The sequence below is a fragment of the Gekko japonicus genome, unplaced genomic scaffold (genome assembly GCF_001447785.1).
Source record: "Gekko japonicus isolate JY-2015 unplaced genomic scaffold, Gekko_japonicus_V1.1 scaffold919, whole genome shotgun sequence".
NCBI classification, from domain to species: Eukaryota; Metazoa; Chordata; class Lepidosauria; order Squamata; family Gekkonidae; genus Gekko; species Gekko japonicus.
In genome coordinates this window covers 212,631-218,630 of record NW_015162505.1, presented here as the reverse complement: position 1 = coordinate 218,630, position 6,000 = coordinate 212,631, and positions in this window count along the sequence as shown.

Genomic DNA, 6,000 nt, shown 5'->3' with positions numbered 1-6,000 from the left:
ATTCCCCAGTGAAGCAAACAGCCCTTCCCTGGAGCTATTTCAGGTTGGGCAAATGGCATGGGAGGAAGGCTTAAGGACCGTGTCTCCATATGGTCCTAAACTAGATCGAGTCCACGTGTCTTCGAATTGAATTCCAGCAGGGAACTTGAAACCATATGCCTGATAGTCCTCATGGGCAATCCCAACCTGAGGACTATAATATATACAATAATGCCACAAAATTGGATTATAAAATATAAATTATGGCCCCGGTCACACGGGCAGGAAACTGCAGAGGAGAAGCGTGGCTGTTTGCCCTGGGGAAAACTACTGTGCAGTTACGCGATCAGACCTCCTGTGGAGGTCCTGTGGAGGTACCGTGGAGGTTCCATGGCAAGGGAGAGGTGCCGATCACAGGACAAGCCGGCGCGCAATGAAGAAGCGCGCGCCGCGGCAAACTGTTTTTTATTTTTGTGTACATGACAAATGCGCATGCTCCGTTGGGTGCGCATGCGCATCCACAGAGACTTGGACAAAAAAACCCCACCTTATTTGCAAGGGGACATGGGCGGGCGCCGGATGCCACCGGAAACGCGATCAGACGCCCGCCCTTGCCCCGCAGTTTCCGGAAACTAGTACCTCCAAGGTACTAGTTTTTTGCCACGCAGTTTCGGCTGGAAGCCTCGGTTGAGCCACGGGAGTGCTACGCTTCCCAGATGTGCTGGTGAGATCGCGCCCGGAAACTCCGGCTGTTTTCCGTCTCACTTGTGTGGCTTCTGTTACGTGTGACCGCAGCCAAAGAACAAGGAAAACTACCTAATATTTCACAGACATTCATGAGGGTTTTATTTCAAAAGCCTTCTTGAACAATTCCATTTCACCAGGTGGGAACCAGAACAGAGAAATCTCAGGTACAGGCAGCTTTGGATCATAACCAGTTGCAGGGTGACACCTTCAGAAAGCTTTGCTCAGGCAAGTGAAACTACCACAGTAGAGTATATCCAGCCCAGGATTCCCACAGATATTTGGATCCTAGGCCATGAAAGGCTCAGGAGGTAATTACCAGAGCCTTGAACTGAACCCAGAAACTAATTAGTAACCAATAGAGTGTAATATGCATGCTCTGTTTAGCTCCAGGTTGTAATTGAGATGAAGCATTCTATACCACTGGAGTTTCTGAGTCATCTTCAAGGGCAGATTATGTACAATATGTTACAGCAGTCTAGCTTTAAGGTTAAAGGTAAAGGTTTCCCCTTAGAGTCCCTTGGACTGCAAGGAGATCGAATCAGTCAATCCTAAAAGAAATCAACCCTGACTGTTCCCTGGAAGGCCAGATAAGAACATAAGAACATAAGAGATGTCAATGTTGGATCAGGCCAAAGGCCCATCCAGTCCAACACTCTGTCACACAGTGGGTACATGGTGACTGAACACAGAAACACTGAGGATCCATGAGGATCCGTGCTTCTGAACCATGTTTTTGCAACATGGTGTTGCCACGAAGCCGTGGATCCATGAATTCTCTGGTGCAAGTAGTGGCCATGGACATGATATGTTATTTGATGGTGATGTTGGGGTGACCCAACTGGAAAACCCTGAGGGTCCATGCTCCAGAACCATGTTTTTGCAGAATGGTGTTGCCACAAAGCTGTGGATCCATGATTTTTGCAGTTTGAGCAGTTGGCATGGACATGTTATTTGATTAGATGGTGTGTTTGGAGTGACCCGATACAAAAACCTTGAGGATCCATGAGGATCCGTGCTTCAGAACCATGTTTTGGCTGCATGGTTTTGACACGAAGCTGTGGATCCATGATTTCTGTGGTTCAAGCTTTGCCCATGGACATGATATGTGATTTGATGGTGATGTCTGGGTGACCCAACTGGAAAAACCCTGAGGATCCATGAGGATCTATGCTCCAGAACCACGTTTTTGCAGAATGGTGTTGCCACGAAGCTGTAGATCTGTGATTTTTGCAGTTCTAGCAGTTGGCATGGACATGTTATGGGATTTAATGGTGTGTTTGGGGTGCCCCATTGCAAAAACCTTGAGGATCCATGAGGATCCGTGCTTCAGAACCATGTTTGGCTTCATGGTGTTGCCATAAAGCAGTGGATCCATTACTTTTGTGGTGCAACCTGTGCCCATGGACATCAGATGGGATTTGTTGGTGTGTTCATGGTGACCCAACGCAAAAGCCTTGGGGATCCATGGGAATTGTGCTTTGGAACGATATTTTTGCAGCAAGTTGCCATGAAGCCGTGGATCCACGAATTCTGTGGAGCAAGTAGTGGCTATGGACATGATATGGGATTTAATGGTATGTTTCGGTGTTCCAACACAAAACCCTCAAGAATCCATGAGGACCCATGCTCCAGAACCATGTTTTGGCTTCACGGTGTTGCCACAAAGCCATGGATCCATGAGTTTTGTGGTGCAAGCTGTGCCCATGGACATGATATGTGATGTGATGGTGAGTACATGGTGACCCAACACAGAAACACTGAGGATCCATGAGGATCCGTGCTTCGGAATCATGTTTTTGCAGCATGGTGTTGCCATGAAGCCTGGGACCCCTTAATACTGTGGTGTAAGTAGTGGCCATGGCCATGGTATGGGATTTAATGGTATGTTTGGGGTGTCCCAACATAAAATCCCAAAGCATTCATGAGGATCCATGCTCCAGAACCATGTTTTGGCTTCATGGTGTCACCATGAAGCCGTGGACATGTGATTTCTGTGGTGCATTCTGTGGCCATAGAGAAGGTATGTGATTTAATGGTGATGTTGGGGTGACCCAATGCAAAAACCTTAAGGATCCATGAGGATCCGTGCTTTGGAATCGTGTTTTTGCAGCATGGAATTGCCATGAAGTCATGGCAACATGAATTTTGTGGTGCAGGCTGTGGCGATGGACATGATATGGGATTTAATGGTATGTTTGGGATGTCCCAACACAAAAACTCCAATGATCCATAGGGATCCATGCTTTAGAATCATGTTTTTGCAGAATGGATTCACCACAAAACTGTAGATCTGTGATTTTTGTGGTGCAAGTTGTGGCCGTGGATGTGCTATATGATTTGATGGTGTGTTTGGGGTGACCCAGTTGAAAAACCCTGAGGATCCATGAGGATCCTGCTTTGGGGAAGACTTCTGGTTTATGGCAGCACGCTAGCAGACTCACCTCCCGGACCTCCTGGGGGTGAAGCTGCGCTCCAGCCGAAGGAGGGGGTGCGCAGGCTCGCTTACCCCCCCAGGGGCCCGGCAAAGGGACCCTGGCCACGGAACTTACAAGAGGTTGCCTCTTCGAGGGCGAAATGCTGGAGAATTTAGGCACCTCTTCATTCTGACGGTTCTCTGTGCTGTGAGACTGAATGGATTTAGTGATGCTGTCCGGGGTAAGTGTGGGAGATCCAGCGGCAGAAGTGAAAGTTGAAAGCGAGGTCAAATGACCAATTATGAACGTGAGTCAGCTCTGAAGCGTTCTTCAAAGGGAAAAAGATAGCTCCCCACCCCACCGAATAGGAAAAAGGTGAGCGTGGGAGGGACACCTCCCATGCACATGAACTTTTTGCGCGATTGAGGGGGGGAGCGGAAGAAAACGTGAAGGAAACTGCCTAGCGAATCTAAGCGGCCAAGCGCACATTCAGAGACTTTTTTAAAAATTGCGAAAGTAAACAAGCGAAAAAGATGGCGGGGAAGAAGGACAGAGAAAAACTTTTGAAATCGAAAGGGTCTGAGAGCCCGAAACCGGAAGCTACCAGCGAGGTAGCAAAGTCTATAGCGGAATATATGCGCCCTCTGCTGGAACAGCTGAATAACTTCAAGGAACAGATGTCTATAGTGACTCAAAGTATTACTGCACAACAAACCCAGATAAACAATATGATACAAATAATGAAGCAAGATACTGAGAAGGTAAAGGAAGTGGCTGCAACTACTCAGAAGGTGAAGAAAAAAGTGCAAAAACTGGAAAGGAAACAAATCTCCAAGGAAGATCAACTGCTGCAAGTGCAAATGGAAAAGGCATGCCAGAGAACAGGGGGGAGAATCTTAAAGAAGTGATGACGGAATTACTAGCCCCAGTGACAGAAATGAAGGCGGAATCGCTGCTGAGCGAGATGGATGCGGTTTACAGATCATATTCATATAAAGAAAAATAATCTGCCTGGGGAAATTGTTGTAAGATTCTCGAAGAGACATGTGAGAGATGCAAACCTGAAAGTGGTTGCTGAAATACCCCTGAAAGTGGGGGAAAATACCATCAGAACGCTAAAGGATATTCCATTTGAAGTAAGACAACGGAGAAGGAAGTACAAAGAACTTGTGCTTTTTCTTCAGACAAACTCAATTGGATATAAATGGCCATTTCCTGAAAGCGTTACTTTTAAGATCAAGGATAAAAAAGAAAAGATTGACTCTGTTCTGAAAGCTCAAGAATTCCTAAGGGTTCAGCTGGGAAAACCAGAGGACGGGAAAAAAGAAGAGGACAGTAAGTCTAGTGGCGAGCTGGACTCGGGTTCTTCCGGGGAGGACTCTCTGACAGAGCAAGGGGCAGCCGCTCCAAAAAGTCCTTATAAGCTGCGGAAGAGACGAGGAAAGAAGTGAAGGCTGAAGGACTCTGAATTGTGCCTTTGAGAACTCTGAAAGGGGATGATTGTGGGGTACTGTTTCTAGACAGTTATATTTAAGAGTTAAAGAAAAAGAACTCAGTTTATAATAATCTAAGTGAAGTGAAGATTTGCTGTAACTAAGCTAGTGAAGATCTCCTCTCTTGGGTTTTTAGTTAGTAGTGGGTTCTTTTGGTTTATCCTATATATATAATCCCCCCTTCCCTTTTTTCTGTAGTAGTTTTGTAGTTTGATAAAAAATAATAAAAAATCCCCTCCGGAGGCTCAAAAAGAAAAAAGGATCCTGCTTTGGAATTGTGTTTTTGATGAATGGTGTCGCCACAGAGCTGTGGACTTATGACTTCTGTGGTGCATTCTGTGGCCATGGACAAGGAATATTATTTGATGGTGATGTTGGGGTGACACAATGACTTTTCTGGTTCAAGCTGTGACCATGGACATGTTATGTGATTTGATGTTGTGTTTGGGGTGACCCAACACAAAAACCTCAAGCATCCATGAACTATGCTCCAGAACTATGTTTTTGCAGCATGGTGTTGCCACAGAGCCATGGCACCATGATTTTTGTGGTGCAGGCTGTGGTCATGGACATGATATGGGATTTAATGGTATGTTTGGGATGTCTCAACATGAAAATCCCAACGATCCATAAGGATCCGTGCTTCAGAATCATGTTTTTGCAGAATAGATTCACCATGAAGCTGTGGATCTGTGATTTTTGTGGTGTAAGTTGTGGCCATGGATGTGCTATGTTATTTGATGGTGTGTTTGGGGTGACCCAATTGAAAAACCCTGAGGATCCACGAAGATCCGTGCTTTGGAACCATGTTTTTGTAGAACAGTGTCGCCACGGAGCTGTGGACATGATTTCTGTGGTGCATTCTGTGGCCACGGACAAGGCATATTATTAGATGGTGATGTTGGGGTGACACAATGCAAAAATCATAAGGATCCATGAGGATCCGTGCTTCAGAACCATGTTTTTGTAGCATGGTGTTGCCACAAAGCCGTGGCACCATGATTTCTGTGGTGCAAGCTGTGGCCATGGGCAGGATATGGGATATAATGGTATGTTTGGGATGTCCCAACATGAAAATCCCAACGATCCATAAGGATCCGTGTTTCAGAATCATGTTTTTGCAGAATGAATTCACCACGAAGCCGTGATTTTTTTGGTGCAAGCTGTGGCCGTGGACATGTTATGTGATTTGATGGTGTGTTTCAGGTTACTCAATTGAAAAACCCTGAGGATCCACGCTTTGAAACCATGTTTTTGCAGTTTTGTGGTGCCACGAATTCCTGGGGGCATGATTTTTGGAGTGCTGCCTATAATCTAAGACATGGTTTACAGTATGATGTTGGTTTTATTTCATTTCACCGTAAAAA